Source organism: Delphinapterus leucas, chromosome 16 (assembly GCF_059928025.1).
Source record: "Delphinapterus leucas isolate spDelLeu-1000000601 "Yukka" chromosome 16, BTC_Dleu_Yukka2, whole genome shotgun sequence".
NCBI lineage: Eukaryota > Metazoa > Chordata > Mammalia > Artiodactyla > Monodontidae > Delphinapterus > Delphinapterus leucas.
Window position 1 is genome coordinate 73,929,124 of NC_143144.1, and position 18,493 is coordinate 73,947,616.

The following is an 18,493-nucleotide window of genomic DNA, read 5'->3' on the forward strand; positions in this document are numbered from 1 at the left end:
GGGGTTGGGGCTTCGTCAGGGATTGTAAACTCTCTGGATCTGCTTTTTTTTTTGTGGCAGTTCCAGCACTTGGCAGGGCACCCGTAAGGAGCAGAAAACTTGGGGTTCTCCTCTTGGCTCTGCCTGGCTGAGCTTCACTGGGCAAGTGACCTCACTTTTGGGGCCTCGGATTACTCGTCTATAAAATGAGGGGGTTGGAAAAGGTACATTGATTTCCAAACTTTTTACTTTTTTTGCCCTGGAACCTGTTCTTTAAAAAAAAGCTAACTGGGCCACCTCTACCCGTGCAACACGTTAAGACGAAGTTGGGAAAAAAAGATGGGGTAGGAAGAGGCAGCATGGTCCCATATGCCCCCACTCCCAATCTCCAGTCTGAGAGGGGAGCTCCATGGAACCTCCCAGCTTCTGTGGCACACTGTTTGAAAACCACTTCAGGCTCCCATCCAGCTTTAACTGGAGTTGTTCCTAATCAGAAGAAGCCTAATGCTTGTAGCAGGCAGGAGTTGTGCATGGTTGCTAGTAATAGAAACCTGACAAATAAAGGTTTAAGCAGATTGGGGGGTGGGGGTTATTCATTCATTCGTTTATTTGGTAACAAGAAGTCTGAAGGACGGCACTCCAGGGCTAGTATGGCAGCTCCACAACATCAACCGGGAGAAGAGGCCCAGTCTCATTTTATTCTTCTGTTCCATCATTCTGAGCATATGGCTGCCATTCTCAAATCTGGCTCATGGTCACAATATGGCTGCTGAAGCTCCAGACATCACACTCACATTCGAAACAAGAAAAAGGAGGAAGGGGAGAAGGGCAGACAGGCACATGCCAAAATCAGTTTGCTCCCTTGAAACTTTCCTGGGTGCATTCCTGAGGATTCCAGCTGAAGTCACCTTGGAAAGAACTGAGTCACATGACTACTTCTGAGTGCAAGGGAAGCCAGAAAACATTAGCATCGTTGTTTTTAAACCAAGGTGTATTGGCATCCAGCATGAAACCAGGGTTTTGCTCATAATGACAAGAGGATGGCTATTAAGTAGGCCACAGGGAAAACCAACAACCGCTAACACTTACTGAGCACTCATTAAGTAGCAGGCACCACGTGGGGAACTGTGCGTGCATTATCTCACTTAATTCCCATAACTGCCCATAAGGTAAACACTCACCATTCCCATTTTATAGCTGAGGAAGTGGAGGCTCTGAGAAGTTAAGTGACTTGGCCAAGGTCCACACAGCAAACAAGTGATGAAACCAGGACATTAACCCAAGCACTCATGCTAGAGTCCAAACCTTAACCACCAGGTTATACCACTATGGTAAAGACCAAAATGTAAATTACATGCAAGGCTTTTCAATGCTGTTTCAACATCTTTAAAAAAGGGAAACACATGGCAACCTACAGAGTGCCAGGGCCTGCCTTTTCTGCTCCTCTGCAGTTTCCATATCGTCTTTCTCCTGGTAATGACAGCAGCGGTGGCAGACTGAGTCGGCTATGACGAATTTACCAGAAGGTAAGTGTTTTAGATACGGTTTGGAGGCAGTTCAGGGGAAACATTTTCAGGGACTCGACTTACAGAAATGATTTATGAAGCAAGATTAAAAGAGCTAAGTCTGTATGGGCTGGCACAATATGAAAGGGTGGGAGGGAAGAAGGCGACACAAAGGTCAAGCATGTAGACAGCCCGAGAGTTCCAGAAACCTAGGGGAGGGCTGCAGTAGCATGAGGCAAAGGGGTCACAGCTCAGATCCAGTTAAAAAAGGAGAAAATAGCAAAGCCCTTGGCTCTGTCAAGCAGATGCTCCTTCAGTGCTCGGTCTGCCGTCAGCTCTGTGACGGGAGGTGGCTGGCTCCCGCCTTCGTGAGAGCCACGAGGCACCATCAGAAACGGAGCCGTTGGCTGGGGCGATAATGGTGCAGGTAGAACTCAGAAACTTGGTCTCCCGAGAGGAATGGGCAACGTCTTTAAGTTGAGCTTCATACTTATAGACCACGTGGGCAACATTCTTCTCTCTGAAACATCACAATAATATTACCCCCATTCTGCAGATGAGAAGCCTAAGGCAGAGCTGGCTCTAGTGACTTCAGTTTCAGGTGACGTCACACACCCCAGGCAGTGGCAGATCCAGGAGTGGGGATGGCATCAAAAGTGGCATCTTCACTCAGCATAGCCGCTGGCACATCATAGTTGCACGGTGAAAGTCATCTGTATCAAATCCATGGACATATCCCTTGTCAGTCAGCATTTCTCTTGAGGGAAGTTCAACTTCAGTTTGTCCATCAGGAGAAAGACTTACCGAAGAGAAAGTGGGAATACACTCTTGTTAAGACCACGGAGTAACGCAAAATAAATTCTTGTGAGCCAACATGGAACGAGCTAGCTACTAACCTGGGATGTGCTTTTCTTTCTTTCTTTTTTTTTGTGGTACGCGGGCCTCTCACCGTCGTGGCCTCTCCCGTTGCGGAGCACAGGCTCCGGACGCGGAGGCTCAGGGGCCGTGGCTCACGGGCCCAGCCGCTCCGCGGCACGTGGGATCTTCCCGGACCGGGGCATGAACCTGTGTCCCCTGCATCGGCAGGCGGACTCTCAACCACTGCGCCACCAGGGAAGCCCGGGATTTTATTTTCTAATTGAATTCTTTTTTTGTTTTAAGGAGGGCTTTCTGGGCTTTTGGTAACATTCTATATCTCGATCCATCTGTGAAAATTCATTGAGCTTTATTATTTGCACACTTGAATTAAACTAAATACTTAGAAATGTTCTTTAAAAAAAAGAAAAAGGTCCTAAATTGGCATTCTGGCTAAGACTGTGATGTGGGCGGGTCTCAGCAGCTCGGGCGGCGGCGGCGGCGGCGGCGGCGGCGGGAGGAGTGGCAGCGGTCAGGCAGCCCAGCGTCACGAAGCCTCTTGGCACATCTCGGCCTGCAGGCACCTGGCACGCGCCGGCCCCGCCACCACGATGCCCAAGAGGAAGGTCACCTCCACCGAGGGGGCGGCGAAGGAGGAGCCCAAGAGGAGATCGGTGAGGTTGTCAGCTAAACTGGCTCCTACAAAAGTGGACACTGAATCAAATGAGGTGGCAGGAAAGGATAAATCTTCAGAAAAAAAATGCAAACAAAAGGAAGAAGGGGAGCAAAAGGAAAACAGGCCGAAGTGGCTAACCAAGAGACTAAAGAAGGCTTCCCTGCAGAAAATGGAGAAACTAAAAACGAGGAGAGCCCAGCCTCTGATGAAGCAGGAGAGAAAAAAGCCAAGTCTGATTAATATCACACACCTGTGAATTTTGTGCACTCTAACATCTTTGGTCATGGTAGTCCAGTTCTTCTAGTAACTTTGTTAATGTGCTGTGACTGACAATTTGAGTATGTAGTGTATACGATATTAGATTGTGAATTAGGGGGACTTACGATGTAACAGCATATCAATATTTGAAGATATTGCTACTTGATTTCCTGTCAAGGAAAATTTGCCTCCAAATTTTAAGCTGGAAAGTCACTGGACTAACTGTTCAGAAAAGAATCACAAGTACATGATTTTTTAGATTTTTGGTACGTATGTTAAGAATTGTGTACAAATTGAAATGTCTGTGTACTGATCCTCAAAACAACCAATAAAATCTCAATTATGAAAGAAAAAAAAAAAAGACTGTGATGTGGCAGAGACCATAGGTGTCTCTCAATCTCACTCTCCATTTCTGCCTTAGAAGGCAGCTCCTGATTTTTAACTGGGCACAGAGCCAGGTGGAAGAAAGCTACATCTTCCACCTTCTCTTGCAACTGGGCGCAGCCTTGTGACTCAGTTCTGGGCAGTGGGATATGACGTAACCATAGCACGCAGTTTTCAAGAAGTCACCTTCTTTCCTTCCCTTCTCCTTCTTGCTGGCTTGAAAGTAGATGAAATGGCTGGATCTTTGCAGCTATCTTAGTCCAGGAGGTAGAAACTGTACTGTAGATGGCGGCACACAGGACAGCTGGTCCTTGAGTATCATGGAGCTCCCACAGCAGCCCTGAACTGCTTTCCTTCAGATCTCTTTTTATGAAAGTGAATAAACTTCTATCTTGCTTGAGCAACTGTTTTGGGTTTTCTGTGATTTGTAGCTAAACTTAATCCCAACTGATACATAGGATGGGTGCCAAATTCAGGTTATTTTGAGGAGCGGGAGGAGAGAGTGTGATCAGCTTCAACTCTATTGGTAAAAAGTTTGTTTCTTAAACTGGGTGGTGGGCATAAAGGTGGTAATTATATTTTAAACTTTTTGGGTATATCTAAGTATCACATATTAAATTTAAAAAAAAAAGGTGCTGGTGGAAATAGTGTCAAAGCAAAACCATGAGGCACATGGAAAAATAATCAAATGGTGGCAGTTTGGGGCTTTACCCTGGCTCCGTGTCCAGATCGTCTTTGATGTTAGGGTTTGAGTGCAGCCTCTGAATAAGCCTCATGGACAGAATGAGCAAGACCTGAAGGGGTCTGTGGGTACCAAACCCGTGTTTGGAAGCAAGAAGGGAAGAAGAAGAAGGCAAGGGCTGGGCCACACTCCCTCCCCCATGCTGCCCGGACCCTGTCTGGGTTGGGTCACCAGGAAGCCCTCATTGCAGACAAGTCATGGAAAGGTCTCTTGACCCCATCCACCGGCCCCATCCCTCTGCCCTCCACCAATCCCCACTGTCATTTTAAGGGAGTTAAAAAAAAGTGTACTTAAAACCCCACACTTTCATTGCAACAAATTCAACCAGATGCGATTAAAGTAAAATGTGGACATAGTTTCCTCCTCCGATCCAATCCTACCCTTCGGAGCTCGCCGTGCTGAACAGCAGAGCAAGCATGTGACTGCTGGCAAAACCAGGTTGAAGGCTAGAACCCCAGGGAGACCAGGGAGACGTCTTTAGCCACTGGCGTCCTTTGCCTGGACACTGCCCACAGATACTGTAGGCTGCAGTGGTGGGGAAAGGGCCGCTGCTGTTGAGGGGCTAGGCTTAAGAACTCCTTGAACTTATAACCCAGGATCACCCCTGGGATCAGAAAATTCCAGAAGAGGTAGACCTACTTCTTGTCTTGATTGGCCCTCAGCCCTTTGGCCACACCTCACCGGGAGAGGCCCCAGAACCCAGGAGGCTGCTTTCTCCCACCTTTGTGATTCTCTTTCAAGTGCTCCTGAGTACATGGCGGTAGACATTACAGAAACACACAGATAGACCAGCATCTTTGCGGGATATCCCGAGCCCGATGAATCATGTGTCAGGAAACTGGCATCCTCAGCCTCTGAGGGTTTATGGCTGCAGCGGCAAGAACAGCTTGTGGTGACACGTATGTCTGTGCTGTGCCCAGTAAAAGTACGATGGAACACCTCAGCTCATCTCTGCTTTGTCAGAGGATATAAAAACTATGCTCACTCCATTCCCTGAAAGAGCCATGGAGACCTCATTGCTTGAAACAGGAATTGAGACAGAGCTTGGCAAAGGGCTTTTCTTGACTTCTACAATTACAGTCATAGAAAGGCATTTAGTTTTACTACTGAGTTGCCTTTACTGAAAAGTTGGGACTGTTCTAGTAAACTCAGACTCCCCATGTCTAACCCAATACTGAGTAGTAGGCACCAAGAATGTTGTGAAATGGACTTTTGTGTGGATTATCTCATGAAATCCACGTTAAATCCCCGAATTTGGGAAATAGGTAAAAGTTATCCCTAAGTTACAGATGACTGAACTGAGGCTTAGAGGGCTTAAATAACTACCAGAAATCACACAGCCAGTCAGTAGTGGAGTGCATATCTGAATCAGGCAGGCCGACTTTGGTGCCAGAACCCATGGGCTTAGTCAGTATGGTGTTCTGCCTCTCTGGAGTCCTAAGGGAGCCAGATTCAGTTGAGGTGCTGTGGAAGGGAGGTGTGGTTATTCATTACAGAAAGATAAGAAGGGCATCATTATAAGGGCAATTGGAACCAACAGGCAGCCCTGATAGAATTTTCTGTCTTGTGTCATCTAAGATGCTTTTTGCTGGTGAATCAGCAACAAAACAAAGCAACCAAAAAAAAAAAAAAAGACCTAACCAGTGATTTAACTAATAAGGAAGACATTTACTATCTCACATAACCAGAGGTCCAGAGATAAGGTGGCTCCAGGGTTGGTTAACTTAGCAGTTCAATATTGAATGCAAGGCTTCAATAGCAAATGCAAGACCCAGGTTCCTGCCATGGTTTTGCTCAGCCATCATCAGCACAGTGACCTTTGCAAGCTTGTCCCTCATGGTCGCAAGATGGCTGCCATCACTCTCACACAATGTCCAAAGGCCAGAAGGTCAGAAGAAGACATAGCTTTTCCTCATGCCCCTTTTGAAGAATATGGATCCTTCCATTTATATCTCCTTTTATGCCATAAACATGCCATGCGTTCATTCTTAAGTCAACCATTGGCAAGGAGAATGGAATTACTGTTATGACTGGTTTGGTTCTGAACCATGGCTGTACACTAGAATCACCTGCAGAATTACAAAACAAAACAAAAAATGTATCTATGCCAAAATCCCAGTCCTAGAGACTCTGCTTTAACTGATCTCAGATGGGATACATTCGTGGCTATCTTTAAAATTTCCCCCGATGCTTGAAGGTACAGCCAGGATTGAAAACCTCTCATTTAGACCAATCAAGATTCCTCCCTGGGGCTGGGGCTGGAGACCAGCCTGCCATGAAACACATGTCACCTGATTCCGGAACAGGACTGGGGTTCTATTTAGCAAGAAAGAACACGGAAGGCTGGATGGGGGCGGGGGCGGTGGCTGCTGGGAGGCAACCTCCAACATCTGCCTCCCCCCCCACCCCCCCGTCTCCCTGCATGCGGAGGCCAGGATTCTGGCAGAGTTCCCACACAGCTAGGAAATTTCTTCTTTCCTGACTCATCAGATACCTTCGGTGATGCAATCCGGAGCTGAGGTCATACAAGGAAAGGAGACAACGGCGCGGCCGGGGTAGGGGAGGCTCCATCAGCTCAAAGATTTTCTGAGTAATGGGGATGCCAAACTTCAGTTTTCTCCGTGTGGCCTCTGACCACCAGGGCAACTTGAACTGCAGGTTCCTGGGCTCCACTCCAGCCCTGTGGAACTAGAGTATCTCAAGGTGGGACCCGAGGACTGGCATTTTAATGGACACCGCAAGTGAGTTCCTGTTCACTCTCAAGCTTAAGAACAACTGAATTAGATGTAGCAGAAACAAAGAAAAAGTGGTCAAGTTTTCAGTTTCTCCAGGAGGAAGAAGCTTAAATATTAGCTTTCTTATTTTCTTTTGGGTCACAGTGATTTGGGAAGATGGAAAATGCTTGCCTTCAAAAGTTGGCTCATGGGGCTGAAAAGAATCAACTCTGAAAATTAACATGGTGAGGACAGCTGAGTTGCCTTGGAGGTGTGCTCAGTGACAGGCCCAATTCTGTGCCTGGGGAAGCCGTTCTGTCCCGAGAAAAGGCGCAGCATGGGATGCCACCCTCAGGTGTGTGTGTTCCTTTAAGGTTCTCATGAAGTACTGGGAAGAATATTAATTGAACCCTACTCCTTGATAAGCCAGTTCTCATCCCGGAACAAGTGAAATGGAAACAGGAAGCTGAGCACAGTGACCTTCCAGGTCAGAACTGTCCTAACTGGGACCCTCAAGCTTCAAGGTCTCTAGTCTCCCCTGAGTCCATGCTGCATGAGGGGTGAATCTGGTCATCCGTGTCCCTGAATCCCAGGCTCCCCCTGGCCCAGAACACACCCACAAGTCCTCCTGGATCTTCCCCCTCCCCCTGCCTTCCCAGCTGGTACCCTTCTGCCTGCCCCTCTGCTTCCCCTGGAGTCTCCCCTCTGCTCTGCCACACGGAATCCCCTGTGGCTCCCCAAATGCCTCCACGCCATTGCTTTGACTTCTCCTTCAGCCCTGCTTCCTCTGAGTCATTCTTCAATTCTTACAATGGGGGAGCCCATCCAGGAAGCCAGTCCTGAGCTCTCCCCTCCCTGCAGGAATCCCCACCCTCACCTATGGGTCCCAGCAGCTCTCCGTGAAGACTTCATGGAAACATTTGCAGCCCTTTATAGCATGGATGTGAGCACATGTCCCCTCTGGCCTTGGAGAGCCCCTGAGGGAGGGTTTATCTCCATGTTCCCTGAGCCTGTAGGCCAGCTGGAGCCCCTCAAGTGCTTGCCAGCTGAATGAATGGTGTTTGGCCCACACATCTGTTTAGAGCCACATCTAAGACATGCTGTGTTGCAGGACAGTCTCCCCACCTTCCCGGGTGCCCAGGCCAGTCACCACAATCCTCTAACTCTAACAAGGAAAAACCACCAGCCTCTGCTGGGCCGAGCCCTCTAAGAAGTGAGAGAAGCTTCCAGAGCAGGAGCCTGGCCTGCTGGCCCTCTACCTTGAGGGCCTGGGAACAGACATGGAGGAGAGAAGGCAGGAAGGAGGGCAGGGGAAGGGGACGAGCAGGCAGGGATGCCTTTCTGGGATCCACACGCTTTGTAGCGGCATCTTCTCTGTCATCTCCACAAAATCACCTCAAAACAGGTGTCACTCTTCTCTCCATTTCACAGAGGACACTAGCTCAGTGCGAGAACTTGCCCAAGGTTCCACAGCAGGAAAAGGAGGCCTAGATTGGGCCAGTCTGCCTGGTTTTTGTTTGTTTTCTTTTTGGCTGCGCTGTGCAGCATATGGGATCTTAGTTCGCCGACCAGGGATCGGACCTGTGCCCCCTTCATTGGAAGCGCGGAGTCTTAACCACTGGACCGCCAGGTAAGTCCCCAGTCTGCTTGTTTTTAAATAAGCAGAAGGTTGGGCCAGGGTATGATGTGACCGCCACTCGTGGGCCAACTGGACAGAGAGGCTGCTCACCTGCTGGGAGATGGGTCCAACCTAAGTAGGAGGACAGGTGAGATGCTTCCAGACCGGCGCTCTATATAGACCCTACACACACATCCCTTTATACACTGATATAATAAAGCAGGAAGCTCTTTAGTTCTGTTTTAATGGTTGTAAGAGGAAACTATATAAAACACGTGCATGCTGGCTAAGTCCAGGAGAGGAGATGCACATCTGGTAAGGAGAGATTTTGAAGTCACTTCCTAGCTGAGTGCGCTTGGACAAATGACTACACTCTACTGAGCCTCAGTTTCCTCAACTGCAAAATGGAAACAACAATGTCTTCCTTGCCTAGTTGTTCAAGGATTTACAGTTATGTGAAGTATTTAGCTCAAGCCTGAGCCATAAAAGCGTTCAGTGAATGAGCTGTTATTAAAATTGTTAGTGCTACTATTAGGATACATTTTTGTCTCCTCCAAGCATCCAGCAGAGTGCTGAGCCCATGGGGGCAGGAACTGTATCTCTTTCCCTCATCTCTGCATCTCTGGTGCCCAGACACAACGGTGGCACTTGGTACAGGTCTGTTGGGTTGAACTCAAGACTTGTTATTCTTCATTGTTATATGGCACTTTGCCCTTTTTCAAATCCTCTGAATATATTATTACTCTTGAGCCTTTCCCAATGCCTGTGGGGCAGGCAGGATAGGTGATACTGTTGTTCCCATCTTATAGCTGAAAAAAATTGAGGCTTAGAGAGAGGATGCTTCCTGCCTAAGTCACGCGGCTGAGCTGAGCTGAGCTGAGGTCAGGCTCTTCAGACTGCAGGTTTCACAGCCACTGTGTGTGAAACCATCCACAGGAAGCAGACGCTGTTGCAAGGAGCTGAGCTGGAAACCCCCAGGGAGACAGCCCCCTCTGTCAAATACCAGCATCCTCTGCCAATACATTTATTTATTTATTTATTTTTTACATCTTTATTGGAGTATAATTGCTTTACAATGGTGTGTTAGTTTCTGCTTTATAACAAAGTGAATCAGTTATACGTATACATATGTTCCCATATCTCTTCCCTCTTGCGTCTCCGTCCCTCCCACCCTCCCTATCCCACCCCTCCAGGCGGTCACAAAGCACCGAGCTGATCTCCCTGTGCTATGCAGGTGCTTCCCACTAGCTATCTACCTTACGTTTGGTAGTGTATATATGTCCATGCCTTTCTCTGACTTTGTCACAGCTTACCCTTCCCTCTCCCCATAGCCTCAGGTCCATTCTCTAGTAGGTCTGTGTCTTTATTCCTGTCTTACCAGGACCTAATGAAACTTCAAAGCTTTTGCACAGCAAAGGAAACCATAAACAAGACCAAAATACAACCCTCAGAATGGGAGAAAATATTTGCAAATGAAGCAACTGACAAAGGATTAATCTCCAAAATTTATAAGCAGTTCATGCAGCTCAATAACTAAAAAACAAACAACCCAATCCAAAAATGGGCAGAAGACCTAAATAGACATTTCTCCAAAGAAGATATACAGACTGCCAACAAACACATGAAAGAATGCTCAACATCATTAATCATTAGAGAAATGCCAATACGTTTAGAAAGGGCTTCAGAGGATGACCCAGCGTAGGTCAACTGGTCCCACTGATCTTGGCCCATCTTTCTACCACGGCTCAGTCCTGCTCTGCATCCGAGGTGGATCCCAGCTGGACCTCCTGGCCCATCAGAAAGCACCTTGAGAGCCTCTGGATTTCAGAGCACATCAGACAGGGATGGCCTAGGGCACTTGGAGGAGCTGGAAGCAAGAGGACTTTCCCCGCTGCGAACAATACCCAGGGTCTGCATCCTGGCCCAGATGACAGCCTCACTGACAGGTTTAGTACCACGTTTTATGACTTCCAAGCTTAGTCGCTGCCTAAGTCAGGCCGCTCAGACACAAACACTTAGCAAAGTCATGACCCAGATGCTTAAGCAGGGAAAGGTGTACTCCCCCACCCCCCGGCAGAACTGGCCTCTGGAGCCAAGTCTGGGGACGCTGGAGGCAGCAAGGCTGTAGTGGTGGTATATTTCAGTGACCCACATGGTTGTCCTTTATTTTCCCCAAGTTTCCACCACTGAGTTTTAAGGGAGTAGGAAGCAGATGCCTGCTGCCTCCAGGGATAGCCCGACACAGGCCAAGGGCTTCTGATCCCTGTCCGCAGGCCTTCCTTGAGAGCTGAGCCTGAAGGCGTGAAGAGTGGAGGTTTGGTGCATCCTTTGGCAGACAAATCAACCCCCCTCCTGGCTTTCAGTTCACACACTGAAGATGGAAGACCAATCTCTGACCCAAAGCAGCTCAACCCTGGATTCCTACACGATGTTCCCTACCCCCTACTCCCCACCCCCAGTTTGGCCTCTGTGAAAACCAGAAGCCTCTCTGGAATCTCTCTAGCCTCCACGCAGGTCCGCAGTCCTCCCAGATGGAGTGGGGATGCACCTCGGGCCCAGGTGGGTGCGCCCGTGGGAAGAGTGAGGTGCCCTGACTGCACAGCTGCCCTCCTGCTGTGAGGACAAGGTCCCTGCTGGGGACCCTTCCTCCAGCTCATTTGGGGGCCGCTTCTCAGACGGGAGAAGAGGTGAGGTGCCCAGTTAACTGGAAACTGGCTCTGAGCCAGAGTTGGGCTCTGTGGCTTGGAGGATGTCATCGCGATTAAGTGGGTTTACTTGCCCAGTTCCTTCACAGTGTGGCTTTAGGGCACTTGGTCACATCATGTGCTTTCATTCTTCAGGTGCTCACTTAACCCTTTCATCCTCGATCAAGTCACCATTGTCACTTGCCTGATTATAACCACAAGAGCCTCCTCCCTGATCTGGTTGGAATGGCAGCTCCACTCCAGCTGCTTGGAATGAATAATAGTAATCATTTTTTTCCTTCTTTCCCTCACTGGGATTTTTATCTTCTTAAACACAATCCATCTCCTTCATTTCTCTTTTTCCCTTTCCCAGACACTGAAGTTTTATTCTAAAAATTCCTCTTGATCTCTAGAGAATTATAATGGAACAAAACCTGCTGTAATTCCACTAAATGAGGATAAAAATTTTACATGCATGAAATAGGGTGGCATCACTGATAAGTTTATAAAACAACTGGGATGAGCTTGTGCAGCTGGGCAGCTCCAGGTTCTAGGGGCCAGCTGTCAATTACATCATGTCCAAATTTACATCATCACAGGATCAGTATTAATGCAAATGTCTTACTGAAGCAGCACCAACACCTACATTTTGGGCTTTAGCCCCAGAAGGTCCTAGATTTAAATCCTAACTCTGCCACATGCTAATTTTATGACATAGGCCAATGTATAAACCTCAATTCTAGTGTATCCATCTGTAAAATGGTAGAGAAAATACTTACTTCACAGAGTTGTTATGAGGTTGAAATACTGTATCAGCTAGCTACTGCTGTGTAACAACTACCACATCTCAGTGACATCCAACAATAAACTATTTATTTCTAACGTTTCTGAGGGTTGGCTGGGACCAGCTGTTGTAGCTGGGCTAGGCTGGGCAGCTCTGGTTCAAGCTGCATGTCTGGATGACTCCAGTCTCCTCCATGAACCTCACTGTGGGCCCAGGCTGAAGTGGCAATAGCTGCCTGGGGAATCTCTTCTCACAGCAATGGCAGAGACACAAGAGAAAGACTGCTCAAGCATATTTCAAGTCCTTGCTTGCATCTTATCTATTAACATCCCATTGTCTAAAATAAATCACGTGACTGAGCCCAGAGACAGGGATCAGGAAACACAATCTGCCCACAATTGGCCCATGGCAAGGGCATGGGTGCAGGGAGGAGTGAAGAATCAGGGTTGGTGATTCAGGCAACCACAGATGACAATGCTCATTCAGAGCTGCTATTCAGCTCCTGACATGTGGTAGGTGCTTAGTAAAAGGTAACCATGATCATTGCATGACCCCTTAGAGTTTAGGTAAACCAAAGTGTCTCAGTCTCATCCTTGGCAAGTAGCAAAGTCAGGAATGGGCCTCAAGGCATCTTGCTACTGTTCAACATTTTTTTAAAGTGTCCCATCACCAGCCTCCCATGTCTGACTTATCCTAACCCCATACACTGAGGGAGGGAGGGAGGATAGATGGTGGGAATGTAGAAGTGAGAACCTTGGGCCTCAGCAGCCTAAGATACATCCAAGATGTATAGACTAAATATAAGGGGAGATTGGTCAGCCCCTCCACTCCCATTGGCTTAGTGATGGGGAAACCAGTGGGAAGAGCAATGCTGTGGGTTAGAATCCTGGTTCTGCTGCTCACTGGCTGAGTCACTGTGCGCTCCTGCAGACGGAAGTTCTCCCTGAGTGGTCTGTCTATATTAGGTCCCCATGTCATTCACTCTCATGGCACCCTTGGCCTTTTTTCTTTTTAACTGCATTTTATGGTGATGTATAATTGTATATTTATTTGTGGGCTCATTTCTTTAATGTGGGTCTTGCTCACCAGACTGCAAGCTCTGTGAAGGCAGGGCCCATGTGTATTGGGTCAGTTCTTACCTAGTGCTTGGCACAGTATGTTCATCTGTGGGATGAATGAATAAATCCAAACTCTCTGAGCTTTACTCTCCTCATGTGAAATACGAGATAATAATACGTTCTTTTTTTCTTTAAATCTCATTGATAGTTTTTAATATAATTTTTTAAAATTTATTTATTATTTATTTTTGGTTGCATTGGGTCTTTGTTGCTGTGCGCAGACTTTCTCTAGCTGCGGCGAGCGGGGGCTACTCTTCATTGCGGTGTGTGGGCTTCTCACTGCGGTGGCTTCTCTTATTGCGGAACACGGGCTCTAGATGCGCGGGCTTCGGTAGTTGTGGCTCGCGGGCTCTAGAGCGCAGGCTCAGTAGTTGTGGTGCACGGGCTTAGTTGCTCTGTGGCATGTGCGATCTTCCCGAACCAGGGCTCGAACCCGTGTCCCCTGCATTGGCAGGTGGATTCTTAACCACTGCGCCACCAGGGAAGTCCAATAATATGTTCTTTAAAGAGATTTTTTTTTTTTTTGAGAAATGTAAAGAAAACTATTTGGGTCATGCCTTCTATGGGGCCTGGCATGGTATGGGTGCATGGTACATAGTAATACATGCCCAGCACTCCACCCTTAATTCTTACCATTGAGTGGTTAAGTGTGCAGAGTTGAGATGTTCAAAGCAGACCTGTACTTCTAGCTTCTCTTTCTAGCTTCTCATTCCCCATCTCCACAGTGACACTGGGGGTCTCAATCCTAGATTCCTGGGCTGCCTGCCTGAACTGTTCCTGTCTAGCCAATAGGGAAAGCCCTCATCATTCGTCCCCCTCTGTCTCCATCCCCTTCCTCATGTCCCCTAGGTCCTTCTGACTCAGGGCTGTTATTTGCTGAGGACACACTGGTAAGCCCTCATGGTGATTAAAATATTGAAATCCTCTCATACCAGATGGTAAAAAGTATGAGTTCATGAGACTCTAAACCATCAAATGACATTGGCCCAGGTAGCCCAGAGGTTACCAGGTGGCCAGATGCTGGAGAGGATGCTGGCAGCCCTTGCTGGCACCAAATGGATGGGGGCAGCAAGGGTGAGTGCCATGCCTGCCCACCGCTCCAGAGCAGACAGCGTTGGTGGGCACAACAGAGCCGGTGGCAAGGCAGGCAGCCACTGTCGCAGAGGCTCCCTGCCTCCAGGCCACAGGGTAGGTGTGTGTTCCTAGCCATGATGTGTGGGCACAAGGCCATGCTTCACTAGCTGTAACAGAACACCAGGTGCCAGGGACCCAGTGAACATCAATCTGATGGGGACAACCTTGGAAGGATTTGATGCAGTCCTGATAGTGAACCGTGGCTCAGACAGGGACCTCCCAGCGAGTGGCAGCCAGAACAAATTAAAAAATCACTCCACAGATGAGTTGATAATTATTAGAGGGATTGAATAAATGATTTGTGTTACAATGTTTATTCCTAAGATGAAATGTCAGCATAAATAATTTTGTTAAGTTAGAGATAGAAGGTAACAGTCTGTTTTGGATTTACATATGGCCCAGGCTGTACATATTTTGCACGTCCCCTTACCCTGGGTCCCTCCCAGGGATCCTCCTCAGGGTCCCTCTTCACTTCTGCAGTCACTCAGTCCCACTTGGCTTTGCACCTGCTCTGACCTCAGGCTGGGGAACCTGCAACACAATCAAGCCTTTCCTGGGTCAAAGGCGACTTCTCATGCATAGCACTTATGTGTTTTTATGCTAAGTACCCTTTCTTTTTCTACTTTGAGCCCTGTGATGGTTAATTTTATGTGTTAGCTTGACTGGGCCACAGGATGCCCAGATATTTGGTCAAGCATTATTTTAGGTGCATCTCTGAGGGTGGTTTTGGATGAGATTAATATCTGAATCCATAGATGGTATAAAGCAGATTGCCCTCCTACTGTGGGTGGGCCTCATCTAAATAGTCAAAGGCCTGAAGAGAACAAAAAGGTTGACTCTTCTGCAAGTAAGAGAGAATTCCTCCTGCCTGTTGAGCTGGGACATCAGTCTTTTCCTGTGTTTGGACATGAACTGAAGCATGAGCTCTTCTTGGGTCTTTAGTCTGCTGGCTTTCATAATGGAATGTACACCATCAACTCTCTTCGTTCTCAGACCCCTTCAGACTATACATGCATATCTCTTGCTGGTTCTGTTTTTCTGAAGGACCCTGACTGATACAAGCCCCAGTTCCTCAGACTCCCTTTTATTCTCCTAGTTTTGGTGTGTGTTGGTGTCTATCAAGGGCCAGGAGGAGGAAAACCTCCCACCCCACGAATCCGTGGCCATTGGTATTATACCTCCTATTTCTGCTGTGTCCTTCCCCTCTGGCTGCCTCCCCGTCATGTTGCTGAATCCTGCTTTGGGCTAGGCAGAGTGATCCCGAAAAGATGGTGAACTGGCCCAGAGGGGTCATTCCCAAAGGCACTATCTGAGTCGCAGGGAGACTTCCACAGGCGGTGGGCTTAGTGGGCGCTGATTCATGTCCCTTTTCCCAAAGACAAGAGGCTGGGTGTCAGGGCTGCTAATCCGTCTCCGAATGGCTCTTGGCTCAACCCACGTGGAATTAAATCCAGAATTAAAATTCAGAGCTTGTTCTGGACTCGAAGGGCAGACTTAGCTGTTTTCCTCAGGGATAAAGAGAGGCCCAAGGCTGGCTTGGGAAGCGTTGTCACAGCAGTTTAGAGCAGAGGGGCCACTGGGCTGGTGGACTGTCTGCTGAGTGTTGAGAGAAGACAGAGTCGCTGTCACCACGGGGTTTACAGATGTAACAGGGGAGCCTGGAGTGGGCACGGGAGGCTAAAGGGCCTTCAGTCAGGGAACAGCCTCTTGCCTTCCCTGTTCCAGAACATCGGCCCTCGCTGCAGGCAGTGGTACTCATACTGCTGTACTTGGGGCTGCCACCTCCCCCTTAGCCTTGCTTTAAGTGTGTTAAAAAACGAAATTTAAATGAGTAAATCTGAAGATCTAATTGGCTTTATTCAATGATTCAAGAATGCAGCAGCATCCCACCTAGTAAGTAGAAGGGTGCTCAGAGGGGTTGTATGAACTGGAAGGTTTTTATAGGCAGGAGGAGGGCGGCACACAGAAGCTATCAGCAAAAGAAAAGGATTGTTTCAGACCAGATCACCTTCTTTCAGGGGGTGGGGGGTGGGATGAGGGTCTATCACGCAGGTTACCTCTTCATCCCTTGGTGGGGGGATGGACAGGGCCCTGTGATAGAGTACTTCACTGGTGCTGACCAGAAAATTCCAGACTGGCCGATTACCACTACACTCCTGGGGAAGGTCAAAACTACAGTTAGGTCAGGTATGAAATCTAGGACAGTTAGCATGGGTTTTAGCACAGGTGACGCCATTTGGGGCCTTTGGTTTTTCCGTTTAACAGGTGGCTGTCTGTTTCTTTCCTAATTTTCTGGTAATCCTCTTCCAGGGGCTGCATGTGGCCATGGCAAGAGGAAGACAGGAGACAGAAGGATCCAGGTTGGAAGCCGGTCGGCTCTTTCTTCACCCCCAGCAAGCCTGCTTTTCACTCCACTCAGCTGTGCTCTCAGGCCTGGGCCCAGCTGTTTCTCCGTTCAGTTTCCCAGGTGCCCAGGGCATGACCCAAACCCTAGGGACCCCACATGGGGAACCCACTCATGCGAGGAGGTAGCATAGTGTGGTGGTTAATTCCGGAAGGACAGTGTGGGTTCAGAGCCCAGCTCTATCCCTCAGTAGCTGTATGACCCCATGTCAGTGCCTGTCTATGTGCCTCACTTTCTTCCTCTATAAAATGGGAAGGATAATGGTTCCCACCTTCTGGGGTTGTTCCAGTTAATGTCATTAATGGATTAAACGAGTTAAGACCATAAGGCACAGGGTCAGGTTTATCATAGGCACTCCCTTATGTTGATTCTAGCATAATTAATTGTGATTAATTACAGGTGGGCCACCATGACCTTCTTCATTGCTCAGTAAGATGATGTACTTGCCAGGTGTTGCAAGGGTTCCGGGCAGGTTCTCTGAATGCTTATTCCTTCTTTTCTCCTTGGTGAAGGCCCTTTCCTCTCATTGTTGGTTGTTAGGGATTCAGCCTTAATTAATAAATCTGTAGAAATGCAGTTAGGAGGGGAGACACCCTGGTCTAAGATGTCGCCTTGTCTTGAAAGGCCCAGAAGCTGGGGGCAGGTCCTCCTTGGCCCCAGAGTTGGGAGTGGTGATTATTGCCCAAAAGCCTGGTTTCTAATGGTCCAGGCCCTATAGGCCCTTCCATGTTAGCCTACGTCCATGGTATGCTCCCCACCGCTGCAGGACCGGAAGAGCTCACAAGGGGGAGCCCCCAGCCCAGCCACAACCATCAGCCTGACCTGGAACAGCCAGTTTTTGCGCTTTCTCTTGCTCCTAAATGAGCACCACCCTTTCCCTCCTGATTTGGAGATAATCTTTGTCTCCCTTTCTCTTTGGGTGTCTGTGATGAGTAATTTTTTTTTTTTTTTGCAGTACGCAGGCCTCTCACTGTTGTGGCCTCTCCCGTTGTGGAGCACAGGCTCCGGACGCGCAGGCTGAGCAGCCATGGCTCATGGGCCCAGCCGTTCCACGGCATGTGGGATCTTCCCAGACTGGGGCACGAACCTGCGTCCCCTGCATCGGCAGGCGGACTCTCCACCACCGCACCAGCAGGGAAGCCCTGTGATGAGTAATTTTATGTGTCAACTTGCCTGGGCCCCAGGGTACCCAGATATTTGGTCATACATTATGATGGGTGTTTCTGTGAGGCTGTTTCTGGATGAGATTAACATCTAAATCAGTGGCCTAAGTAAAGCAGATTGCCCTCCCTACTGTGGGTGGGTCACATCCAATCAGCCGAAGGCCTGAATAGAACAAAAAGGTTGACCATCCTCTGAGTAAGGTAGAATTCTCCTTGTCTGACTGCTTTCTGACCAGGATGTTGGCTTTTTCCTGCCTTCCAACTGGAACTGAAGCATTGGCTCTTCCTGGCCCTTGGCCTGCCAGCTCTTGGAATGGAACTTATACCACTGGTTCTCCTGGTTCTCAGGCCTTCAGACTCAGACTGGAGCTACACCATTGGCTCTCCTCGATCTCCAGCTGGCCGACACACCCTGCGGATCTTGGGACTTGTCAGCCTCAATGATTGTGTAAGCCAATTTTGTAGAATAAATCTT

General features: G+C 48.4%; 1 pseudogene across 1 annotated transcript; it reads left to right on the forward strand.

Annotated features, from left to right (window-relative positions):
* Positions 1 to 1,254: 1,254 nt before the first annotated feature.
* On the forward strand, positions 1,255 to 16,755 carry LOC149747327 (non-histone chromosomal protein HMG-14 pseudogene; annotated as a pseudogene). The gene is made up of 2 exons (XR_016388177.1): positions 1,255 to 1,505; positions 2,920 to 16,755. The product of XR_016388177.1 is annotated as a non-histone chromosomal protein HMG-14 pseudogene (transcript).
* Positions 16,756 to 18,493: the final 1,738 nt, after the last annotated feature.